We start from the raw sequence: 12,819 nt of genomic DNA, 5'->3' as shown, positions 1-12,819 counted from the left end.
TGACAATTAATCACCAAGCCCTGTCTCTCCTTCCTCCTAAATATTTTTCTGTGCCTCCTTCCTGTAAATCTCCACTGCCAGCAGCCTGCATTGCACCTCAAGTCCCTGGTGGTGTTTTTGGGTGCAAATAGAATACCCAACTTAAGAAAGCAGCTTAATCCAGAAGAGGCTCTTTGTTTGTTTCTTACATGGTAAGAAGTAAGAGCTAGGACCGTTCCAGGGCTAATTCAGTGCGTTCAAAATGTCACCAAGACTCAGGTGCTTTTAAATTTCCCACTCCACTACCCTTAATGTGACAGTGATGTTGCCCCCGTGGGGTTAAGATGGCTGTGACAGTTCTTGGCGTCGCTTACAAGCACAGCCACATCAGAGAAGAGGGACCTGTCTTGCTTGTGTCACTTTCTGTGAAAGAGGAGCATCTTCCTAAGATGTCCCTCTGCAGCCTTACTCCCAAGGGTCACGATTGGGTCACTGTCCATGCTCTAACTGAAGAAGGCTGGAAAAGCAAGTTTCTGGCATGTTCGGTGGTGGAAGGCAGTTTCTGCTGGTCAGAAGAAAGGTTGGAATGGGGCTGTTATTTGGGGGAGGCATTCCCTAGGACCTGCTGCAGACACACTCATCTCCCGCCTGGACTTTCTAGTCTTTCCCATCAAGCCTTTCTCCCCGAACTCCTGCTGCCAGAAGAGTCTTTCCAAAGTGTGTAGTTAGCTCATCTGCTTATTTGTTTTTTGTCACTACTGCTCATAATTATGGAAGCTGCATGAGGGAAGAAATCTTGTCTGTTCTGTTCATGGCTTTGCCCCCTGGAATGTGGCCTCGCACATCAAAGGTATTGATGTGATATTTACGTATCTGTTGGCTGGCTGAATGAATGGAATACACATCTGATTCTGTCAATCCCCCTTAAAGCCTTCAAATGGTTTCCCTTTGCCTCTCAGCTGAAGTTACATCTTCTGGAAATTGTCACATCTTTCACAAAAAGGTCTGTGCCTACGTTTCCACCTCTCCCTGCTTTCCCCCACTCCTCCACTCGTCTCCAGCTTTCCGGAACTTTCTTCAGCTTTTCAAATACACCTTGTGTTTTTTTCTCTCCGCATGCTTTCCTCCAACTGCCTAGAACCGCTTTGGCTTCTCACTTTGTCTAAGTCCTTCTCGAGAAGTGAATTTCAGTTTAAACGTCACCTGTTCTGGGAAACCTTCCAGAAGTTTCTCTCAAGAGGTGTTGCTGGAAGCCCCTGAGAACTTCCCAGAGTGCCCTGGACTTCTTCATCTTAGAAGCTGTCACATGCTATTGTGACTGCTTGATTGTGTTTCTCTACCACCACGGTTTTTAAAAATCAGTGTTACTGAGATATAATACAAATTCCATACATAGATCGATTTAGAGTGTACAATTTAATTGTTTCTGATATAGTCACAGAGTTGTGCGACCACTACCCAAAGTCAATTTTAGAGTATTCCCATCTCATTCCATTCCTCCCCCAAATAGCCATTAGCAGCCACTCCTCAATCCCTTCCAATCCCCTTGGCTTGGGGCAACTTCTCTTCTCCTTTCTGTCGCCGTGGACGTGCTGGTTGTGGACACTTCATAGACTGGAACCTAACTTCCACATGGTCAGTGATTGTGTTGGTCTGTTCCCACTGGATTCCTGGTGCTTAGCAGAGAGCTTGGCTTGTGGTTGGCCCTCAAGAAATATTCGTTGAATGACTAGTTGATTGAAAAATTGAAAATTTAGACACTTGCAAAGCCAATCGCTCCCCTTCCTGGCTATCTGCTACATTCTTACACGTATTGACTGCTGTTTTGTTTTTGTTTAATGTACTTGTTTGTCTTCCTAGATCAGGAGTTTCTTGAGGACCAGAGCCATGCCTGATCTTTGTATATCTTGGTTGAGTATTTGGCACACCAAGCACTCGACAAATGTTTGCAGAATGGGTGAATGAACGAATGAATGAATGAATCAGCTAACAGCACTCATTCCCTTGTCATCAGTCAAGCTCTCCCACGGGGACACGGTGGGCTCAGGTCGTTTGTTTGTTTCATTCTGCCCATGTTTATTAACAAGCCAGTACATGATTTTATACTTTCCACCAGCATTTTGTAAATATCCCTCTCGCCCAGGACAATCACCCCTCTCTGTGGTTAGCTCTCTCTTGGTAATCCTGGTGTTCTCGCAAGGCCCTGCCCAGCCCTTTATACAGGCTTAGGGCTTCATCAAATGCTTGTGATTTAAAAGTCTATGCCTTGGCATCTCGGAGGCCCTGGGTGTCTGGGACAGGGCCAGTATATGTCGGTCGGGTTGTGATGCTTCACTCTAGCATCCCGAGGCATGTTGGAATTGGTGGGTTTTGAATCCCTGCCACCCGGGGGACTCCCACCACGGATGGTCTGCCCTTCCGAGTGAGGCAGTCATGCCACAGAGAGAACATCCTGCTTGGGTAGGGCGCCTGTATCTGTATGGGGGTGGCATATCTCGATGTGTCGGGGTACCTGGCCGCCCCAAACCCAGGAGGAAGGTAAGGAGGAAACCAGCTGGGCCTCTTCCTATAGGCCGCTCTCCGCTGGCCTCCAGTTAAAGAGTCGGCGGCTCCAGGGTTATCAGTGTGGGGCGTTAGCCAAGCTTTGTGGCCCGGGTCCTGGTGCCGTGGGCCCAACTGCCCATGATGCTGCTGAAGGGTGCCTCCTACAGTGTGGCCTGAGGACACAGGGCTCTCCCCAGGGTCCTGCGCATAGGGGACCCTCTGAGCAGCTGGGCCTGTTCGACCCACTCTAGTTGGCCTACGGTGCCCCGGCTCTTGTTTCCCCGGGATGTGGTCTGCCACTGCCTGGGAAACCCAGGCCGTGCCCTGCACATGAACACAGAGGCCCACTGCGGGCCTCTGATGACTTCACAGGACTCTGCTCCCCTGGACCTCGGCCTCTTCTGGAGAATCCTAGAAAGTGCTTGTAGATCAGCTATTGCCTGTAGTAGGCTGAATAACTCCCCCTCCCCCCCCCCACAACATGTTCACCTCCTAACCCTGGAAATGGTGAATATGTTACCTTATACTTTGCAGATGTGGTTAAGAGATTCTTCTGGATTACCTGCGTGGGCCCGGTGTAATCTCAGGGCCCTTATAAGAGGGAGGCATTTGCTCAGAGAGAAGATTTCACACAGCCACACAGGCCTTGAAGGTGGAGGAAGGGGCCTTAAGTAGCCTCTAGAAGGTAGAAAAGTCAAGGATTCTCCCCTGGAGCCTCCAGAAGGACCCATCCCTGCCAACACCATGACTTTAGCCCCATGAAACCTGTTTCAAACTCCTGGGCTCCAGAAACTACAAGAGAATAAATCCTTGTTGCTTTAAGCCACGAGGTTTATCGTAACTTGTGACAGCAGGAGTGGGAAAACCAAAGTATGGCCCCTACCTTGGTTGCAGCTGTTCCTTGTACAAAAGGCTCATGCTGGTCACATGGGAGCAGTCACGGCCGCTGTGACACAGGACCACAGACTGGGCGGCTTAACCAACAGAAACTAATTTTCTCACGGTTCTGGAGGCTGGAAGCCCAAGATCAAGGTGCCAGCGGGGTAAATTTCTGGTGCGAGCTTACAGATAGCTTACAGGTGGCCGCCTTCTCGCCGCGTCCTCACATGGCCTTCTGTCTGCGTGTGCACTTGAGGCACTGGTGTCTCTTCCTCTTGTAAGGACGCCAGTCTTACCAGATGAGGGCCCCACCATGTGACCTCGTTTAACCGTCATTACCCCCTTGAAGGCTGTCTCCACACCCAGCCACGTTGGGGGTTAGGGTTTCAACACGCATTTGGCAGGGAGAGTGCCGTTCAGTCTGTAACACAGTCCCATGTGTGCAGAAGGGGCAAAGGTCCCTCCCGCGGGCCATTTTCATCCCAGGAGCTCTGTGCTCTTTGCAGATAAGAACAGTGTGTGGTCTGGGAGCCAGCGTCATGCGGTCCCTAAACTGATCCCCGGGTGAGCTTACCTTGTGCTTCTGTCGTTCAGGGCTTCACAGACTAAATTGGGGTATTTGAGGAGTTTTTACTGAGCTCGTTTGGGCAGTCCTTCCCTGATGGCAAGAGTAACGCCTTTGGGCCAGTCATCGGAAATGTATCCTGAGGGGAGCCTGGGGTGGCTCAGTCGGTCAAGCGTCCAACTTCGGCTCAGGTCACGATCTCACGATCTGTGAGTTCGAGCCCCGCAGCGGGCTCTGTGCTGACAGCTCGGAGCCTGGAGCCTGCTTCGGATTCTGTGTCTCCCCCTCTCTCTCCCCGTCCCCTGCTCATGCTCTGTCTTTCTCTATCTCTCAAGAATAAATAAAGTTAAAAAAAAAAAAAAGAAATGTCTCCTGAGAACATCAGGAGTTAGGATACACAGTTCTTGGGTAAAGTTCCATTTGGCTAAGGCATTCGTCATTCCATAAGGCATTCGTCATGATGCTGAACCGGGTGGCAGTGATCTGATAGTATGTCTCTCTCTCTCTCTCTCTCTCTCTCTCTCTCTCCCCCTCTCCCCCTTTTCCCCTCCCTCACTGCCCTCCTTAGTAAAGGAAGCAGTCTGTCTGGTTCCTAACTATGACTTCATCTTTCTAGGAGTTAAAACCATTTTATATGTTCCTAACCCCAGTCTTTTCTGATCCAGTCTGATGCTGTACTGCTGAAAGCCCGCTTCGACACCATTCCAGGGACACTTCCTCATGGGACCCAGTCCTCCTGACCCCAAGCTAGTGCCTAATTTGCGAGAAAGTTACTTCTGGCCAAAGTTCACTCCCCTGTGCTGGGATGTGAACTGTTAGTGGTTCATGGTTCAGGGCTACCTTGGAAACATGAAAGCCTCATCTCAGGAGAGCCAGGCACCTTGAATGTGGCTTCTGGACACCAAGCCTGGGTTAGCCAGGGCCGGCTCCAGACTGACATGGGGCAGAAGTGCTCTGAGGCCGCAGAATCTTCCGAGCTGATATCCCGCGATGGGAGCCACAGGCCCAGGAAACTGCGGCGACCTCCGTCCTGCGAGTGAGCCTCTCGTCTGACAACTTTCTGGAAACCCAGCACCGGCAGCAGGCACGGACAATTCCTGAACAAGATCCAGCCCCCCCTCACCCCCACCTCAGAGGTTCCCAAAGGACAGACGGCAGACGGGACTTCTCCCGTCAGCACAGTGACCAGATTTCCCGTTGGAGGAGCCCACACAGGTGTGACGGACCTACCGTGATGTCACGTTGGCAGGTGGGACCACTGCAGCCCAGAGGTGTTAGAGGCAGGTCCTTAAATATACTTCTCGGAACACAATTTGGACCTGCCAGCTGAAAGTGTCAGCCGTAACATTCACCATTTCAGACTGATTTATAAGGAAAGGGGCTGCGTTTTGCTAGCCTGCGTCACCCGGTGTAAGCACGGAGTTTTTATCCTGCTCTACTCAGCCCGGAAGGGATGCCGCTTCAGGCACTGAGAAAACAGCTGTGCATTTGAGTTTATTTGTCCAAGTGGCCGGGGACAGTCTGGGGACAAACCGTGCCTTATTTGGAGTTGTTTATTCTTTCTATACCTCTCTTGCACGGGGCGACCTCAGATCACCTTCTGCAGCTTGGAAAAACCCGAGTCCGCTTATGCACAGCCTAGGGGCACTTGGCCGTGGCCCGAGAGAGGTAGGTTGTGCCAAACCTGTCCTTAGCCACTGGAAGCTGGTGGGGCATTGGATGGATTGAAGGGCCCTTGGAAGGTTGTCTTCTATTGGTTACCCTCTTGGGCCATGAAAGGTCCAGCTTCATAACGACAGTGTCTCAATGGGGCTCCCATAGGAAACCGAACACCCACAGACACGGGCGGCGGTTAGGACGGTGTCTCCATCGGGCATAAACAGAGTATCGTGTTTCTCTGCATGGGGAATGCTGGGCTTTTCAGAGGGGAGGCAGTGAGCCTGGTGACTCCCCCTCACACCTTTGGGTTTAGAAGGAAAGTGTCTCTACTGGGCAGGAACACGGGCCCAGGTGTTCGGGCGGACCTCCACTCACGCTCAGGATGTTCTCTGGCTGGTCTGAAACACGTGTCTGGGAATGTAGAAGCGGGGAGAGCACTGGGCAAGGGACCCGCAAGCGTGAGGCCACGCCGATGGCAGAATCCCAGCTGTGAGGTGTGGGTCTGTTACGGGTCAGATTGGTTCCCCACCCAAAGATATGTTGGTGTCCTCCCCCCCCAGTACCATGGAATGTGACCTCATTTGAAGATAGGGTCGTAACAGAGGTGATCAACTTGACATGAGGTGTTTAGGGTGGACTCCAATCCAATATGACTGGCGTCCTTTTGAAAAGGGGAAATTTGGACAAAGATACACAGAAGAACACCATGTGAAGGTGCAGGCAGACATCTACAAGCCAAGGAACACCAAAGATTACCAGGACTCCCCCGGGAAGCTGGAGGAGAGGCAGGGGACAGATTCTCCCTCAAGAATCAAGACAGAATCAACCCTACCAACGCCTCGATCTCACACTTCCAGCCTCCAGGACCGTGAGACGGTAACATGCTGTTGCTGAAACCACCAAATCTGTGGTGCTTTGTCACCGCACCCCCACCAGAAGGACACAGGGCCTTGCAGGTAGTGACGAGCTTGTGAGTCCCAACGAGGAAGATGCCAAGGACCGGAAGGCAGCGTGCTCACGGGTGACAGCAGGGGCTAGTCAATGGGTGGCGCCTGGTGTTTCCATTATTGGGAATTACCGCCAAGTGCAGGCCCGTGACGACGACATCATCATCGTCACCATCGTCATCGTCATCACAACTAATCTTTCTTGAGTATCTACTATGTGCCTGACATAGATGCTATATATGTTTTTTTTTAAAATCATATCTATGCCCAATGTGGGGCTTGAACTCACCACCTCATTGATATCAAGAGTCACGTGCTCTACCGACCGAGCCAGCCAGGCACCTCTATGTTTTACATGTCCTGTATCCTTGAGGTCTGACAACCTACGAGGTCAATGTGGGTATGATTCTCGTTTTGCAAACTAAGAAACTGCGAAGGAAGTAGATTGCCCAAGAGCATTCGGCCGACAGGTGGAGAGGCCCGAACGCAGCCACTCCCAGCCCTGCTCACGGTTCTCCAGTTCGCATACATTGGGTCTGTTTCTTCAATGTCAGGCTCACCCTCTCAGGATCTTTGTGTTGGCTGCTCCCCACCTAGGTTGCTTTCCCACTAGGTTTCTGCCTGGCCAGCTCCTTTTTCTGTCTGTCTCAGCACAATGCTTTGTCTGCAGGGAGAACCCCTTGTTCTCCCGGTCATCTCTGCCCACCGCATGTTTTATTATGATTTTTTTTCTCACCAGCCCTTGCCACTGTCTGAAATTTCCTTCTTGCTCCGTCATGAGTCATCTGTCTTAATCCACCGGAACGTAAGTTTTATGAGGACAAGGACCTTAGCTGGCTTCTTCAGTCCTCTATCCCAGAAACTAGATCAGTTCCTCTAGCAGAGAAAGTGTTCAGTAACTCAGTTCCCTTAATTATTCAAATAATGAGGGCCTTTTCAACCTAATCGGAGCTTGGGCTCCATGATGCTCATGCAACAGATTTGGGAAGGTCATCTACTCAACAGAAGGCAGCTTCCATCTGTCCTGTCTGTCCTTCTAATCCTTTTGCAGTGCCTGGGGGCTGGAGGAAGCTTTCACGCTGGGCCTCCTCCCCCCCCCCCCACCTCCTGCTCCCTCACCTGCCAAGGGGTCTGTAAGAGGAAGGCAGACACGAGGAAGTTGGCTTTGTCATTGGATGGTTGTTGTCATCCTTCCCAGGAGGCAAGGAATCTGGGGCCAGTGACCGTGGCCTTGGGTCAGTCAACCAACATAGCAGCAGGTCGGGCTCGGCCTTGAGGCTGCTATACTCGGCGGTTGAGGACCGTGTGGCCCAGTTTGGGAAGAGCCTGGCCCATTGGAAGAGGGGGTCTGTTGTAGGGCACAGGGCAAGGCTCCAGTGCCTGGGACGGGCAGCCACGCACAGCCCTGGGGTGCTCGGGGCTGTGTGTGTAGAGGGGCGAAGCCACATTCTAGCCTGTCCTGTAAGCTGATGAGCCCCAACAGGCTGCCGCCCAGTATACCCCATGCTGTCTCTGGGGCCTTGCTAAGGCCACCCCACCATTTGTGCCCACACATCTTAAGATCTTACCAGGGCTGCCTGGGTGCATTCAGCAGACGTTGATCGAGCACCACTGTGTGGGGGAGACGGGTGGTGGGCCAGTAGCTACAGGAGCAGTTATTTGGTTATTAGAGACAGTATTTCACTGGGACGTGTCGTGGACTGAAGGACCATCTGGCAGGTGGCTGGCATTTGATGCCCTCAGCCCCAGACGGACCACATCCTGCCTCCGGGGCTGGGGTGTCAGCCCCCAAAAGGGCCTTCTTCCTTTGTCCCCCCTCCTTTAACAAATGGGGAGGGGGAAAGGCCCTCCCCAAGATTTCCTCTGAGGGACCTCCCAGTATTGGTTCCTGTGCCAGAAGCATTTGTGCAGTTCGGACAGGAGGTCCAGAGGTCAAGGGGGGCTTTGGCCTGGGCGCTTCTGAGCACACCTTCCTGGCCGCTCTTGCCCACTGATTCCAGAGGAGAGAGTGACTTCCTCCCTTCCTTCCCAAGAAGAGCTTAGTAAGCAACCTGGCTTTGGCTGTACATCTTAAAAGAAAGAAATAGGGAAGAGGGTATTCTGAGTAGCAGAATAGCCCGTTGACTTCAAAGAGAAGGTCTGCTCTTAATTGAGCAAAGAGCTCATGTCCAGTGTGTAGCTTGGAGGGGAGGAGGGGGTGTCAAGAGGTTTGAGGACCGTGTGGCCCAGTTTGGGAAGAGCCTGGCCCATTGGAAGAGGGGGTCTGACCTTGCGCCATCACAGTGGGCTCCAGCCCAGCCTTAAATACCAGCCCCATAAATGCCGAATTAGTGAGTGGGTAGGAGCCAATGAGGACTTTGATGCTGAAGTGATCTGTAATTAGATGTGCTGTTGTTTTGTTTTAGGTTTATTTATTTATCCTGAGGGGGGCAGAGGGGCAGAGAGAAAGAGAGGACGAGAGAGAATCCCAAGGCGGGCTCCATGCTATCAGCATGGAGCCCAACGTGGAGTTTGAACTCACGAACCGTGGGATCGCAACCTGAGTCGAAATCAAGAGTGACACGCTTAACTGGCTGAGCCACCCAGGCGCCCCTAGATGTGCTGTTTTAAACCCACAGCTCTGAATGCTGGGGGGGAGGGGTGGTCCAGTCACCAAGCAGGGGACGGGTCCGGGGTGAATTTTTGAGTTTGAGCTAGATACGATGAGAATCCTCTGGAAAAAGTTCAGGTAGAAAGAGCAGAAGGAGTAAATGTTTGTTATTTTTAATTTCAGTTTTTATTATTATTATTATTATTTTGCTTCTTCGTACAATGTGTGAATAGTCCTGGTTTACTGCTCCAGAATTAAGAAAAAAAAAGTGTCCCAACTTATTTTCCCATTGAGAGTGCCTCATTTTCCATTCGAGTGACACACAGAGAGAAGGGTAATAAGTGAGGGAGGGGGGCAGAGGTGGGGAGACGGGTCTGCCAGCAGCTCCTGTATGTGCTGTTTTTATCAGGCGTATCGTCGTGAACCAATTTTCGTGTTGAAATGGCTTTTCTCCCCCCGAACAAATTACTTTTTATGGGGTTGAATGGGATGGCAGCCGCCTTCTTTGAAGATTAGCTAACTCAGTTCTTAGCCTGTGCTAAAATACGTATCTTGTAAACCCTTCTAAGGGCAGAGTCTGTGACCGGTTTGCTCCTCACAGAGGATTGACTAATACGAGCTGGAGGAAAAAAAAGAGTTTTCAAAAGAATCCGGTATAAGAACAGATGCCTGGAGTTTTGGCAAAATAGATTTCCGCTCTGAGACTTCGGAGCAGCTCAGAAAAATGGACCCCGGAAGGGAGAGGGCAGTTCTAGGAAAGTCTTCAGTTCATTCATTGCTTTGGTTTTGTTTTTTTTTAAAATAACATTCGGTTCCTGTAAAATCAGACAGGTGGATGCATTTGTAAATAAAGAATAGTGTATTGACCACCACCAGCTGCTGGCAGTCATCTGGAATGTCACCGTTCGATGATAATTCATCTCTGTATTTTGTTGGATTTACTTCCTGTGTTTCTTCCCCGAGGCACGTGTTTCTACAGTGCAAATCATATTGCTTATATAATTTTTATCCTGATACTTAAAACAGTAGGTTTTCTCCCGTCATTTAGAAATGGGATTTTTGCTTGTGCGTCCTACTTGACCACGTGGATGTAATTAAATCGACATCACATAGTTTTTTGGTTTTTACCATTTTATTTTCAATAATTTCAATTATTCCTAGAGGGAAGATTCAAGAATAGTGCAACGATCTCCCGAATATCCCTCGCCCATAGTCTCTGATTGTTGACGTTTGGTTCTATGTGCCTTCCCCTTCTTTCTCTCTCCCAAATATGTCTGATTACTTTTTCAAAACCTTTGTAGGGTAAGCAACAGATAATGGTGTCCCACCATTGTTGAATACTCTGTGCCCCTTTTGCACAAAGACAGTTTCCTGGCTAATCATGATATCATCATCAGAATCGGGAGACTAGTCATGGGTAGTACCATTGTGTAATCCAAGCCACTCATCAGATTTCCCCAGATCTCCCGGTACTGCTCTTTCTGGCAGATTCATCCAATCCAAGATCATATTTAGCATTTATCTGTGATGTCTTCCCCTCCCCCACATTTCAAAAGGTGCCTCGGGTTTTGTGTTTTGTTTTGTTGTTTTTACTATGAGGACATCTGTGATGTTATAGGCCAGTCATTCTGTAACATGTCCCTGAGGTTGGGTTTGTCCCTTATGGTTTAGATTTGAGCTTGGCAGCTTTTACAGAAATAGGACAGAGGGATGACGACGTGCCCCCCTCACAGCGTTGGATCAGGTGACGCACGGTGATGATCTGCCCCCGACTCGTGATGTTAACTTTGATGGCTGCCTTCAGTGTGCCAGGCTTCTCAACGTAAAGGGACTCTTTCCCCTTCATAATTAATAAGTATGCAGTGGGGAAATACTTTGAAATTTATAAATACCTCTTCCTCATCAAACTTTCACTCCCTAGTTGTAGTAGCCATTAGAGATTCTTGCCTGAATCAATTGTGACAATGGTAGTTACCAAATGATGGGTTTTCAGCGCCCAGCGTTCCTTCTGCATTTATTGGTATGATGCGGTAAGCAGGAGCCTCTTATTATCCACATCCATTCATTCATTGATATCGGTATTGGCTCATCAATTCCCATTTTATTCAATAGACCATTATCTCTTCCGGTTGTTGTTTATTTTCATGTTACCATCGGCCCCTTTCGGGCTGGTTCCTGGATCCTTCCAGTATAATCTCGTCATTGAAAACGATGGTCACACAACACGTTAATAGTTAGAAATTTGTTTTCTACTTGACAATAAATAACGAGCCTTTTCCATGTTACTACGACTTAACAGTGTTATTTTTAGACAGTGCACGGTGTCCATCCAATGTACTCAATGCTCCAGCTCTTCTGGGGCGGGGGAAGCTCTGAGAAGAAACCCCTCTCACATGCAAGGACCCTCGTTTCATTAGACGGGGGACACGCAGGGTTATCAGAAACAGAGTTAGCACAGAGAGCGGGAGTGAGTCCAGCATATTCGGGTGTAATGATTCCTTGGCCTCCAGCTTGTAACTGATTGTGTAGCTGCTGGAGAGGCACTGTCTACCCAGGATGCGGATTCATTGTTGGGGCTACCTTTCATCTAAAAAATTCCCAGAGGCAGGGGCGCCTGGGTGGCTCAGTCGGTTAAGCGTCTGACTTCAGCTCGGGTCGTGATCTCACGGTTCATAGGTTCTAGCCCCATGTTGGGCTCTGTGCTGACAACTCAGAGCCTGGAGGCTGCTTTGGATTTGTGTCCCCCCCTCTCTCTGCCCCTCCCCTGCTTACACTCTGGCTCCTCTCTCTGTGTCTCTCAAGAATAAATAATAAACGTTTAAAAATGATCAAAAAAATTTCTAGCCGACCTGAGTCGGCTCAGGTCATGATCTCATAGTTTGTGAGTGCGAGCTCCGCATCAGGCTCTGCATTGATAGTGCAGAGACTGCTTGGGATTCTCTCTCCCTCCCTCTCTCTGTGCCCCTCCCCTGTGCTCCCTCTTTCTCTCTCTCTCTCTCTCTCTCAAAAAAAAAAAAAAAAAAAATTCCAGCAGCCTATGTACCAATCGGCTGGAGATAGACTATTACATAGTAGTTTAAACAATCTCAAGTTGTATACATCAATGTATAGATGTTTATGTTTGTATATGTGTGTTTGTGTCCATTATATATGCATGCCCAATACCCACCTACACGATACTGGTTACAATTGGATGGAGGGAGAGGAAACAGAGAAATGATCTATAAGGGGCTTCAAACTGGTATATGTAAATTATATTTCCATGAAGCCATTAAAAAAATAGACATCTGAAGTAAATATGGTGTAATGTATAGGCTTCATAAGGGGCTGGGTTAGGTAAACACACGTTGACTATAATGTTCTTTTCTCTAATGGAGTCTTACGTTTGAAATATTTTACGATAGGAAGAATTTTTAAAACCTGAACGGAAATGATCGGTACTAAATTCAAGATGGTGCTTTTATCTGTGGAGTGACAGATATGGGATCAGGGAGCATCGCTTGTATTTGTGATGTCCGACTTCTTTTTGTTTTTCTAAAAAAATTAATCAAAATCGCAAAACGTTAAGATTTGACGTCGTTGTGGGTTTACAGGGGTTCACTTACAACATTCTCTTGGCTTTTCTGCATTTACATATTAAAAAAAACATCCTATAG

At 49.2% G+C, this 12,819-nt stretch overlaps 1 protein-coding gene across 2 annotated transcripts in view; it reads left to right on the top strand.

Moving 5' to 3' along the window:
- CALN1 (calneuron 1) overlaps positions 1-12,819 on the top strand; it is a 363,083-nt gene that overhangs the window by 86,583 nt on the left and 263,681 nt on the right. The gene's annotated exons all lie outside the window — the stretch shown is intronic.

This window comes from Panthera leo, chromosome E3 (genome assembly GCF_018350215.1).
Source record: "Panthera leo isolate Ple1 chromosome E3, P.leo_Ple1_pat1.1, whole genome shotgun sequence".
NCBI classification, from domain to species: domain Eukaryota; kingdom Metazoa; phylum Chordata; class Mammalia; order Carnivora; family Felidae; genus Panthera; species Panthera leo.
The sequence above is the reverse complement of the archived record's forward strand: the minus strand, read 5'-3'. Positions and strand labels throughout refer to the sequence as shown.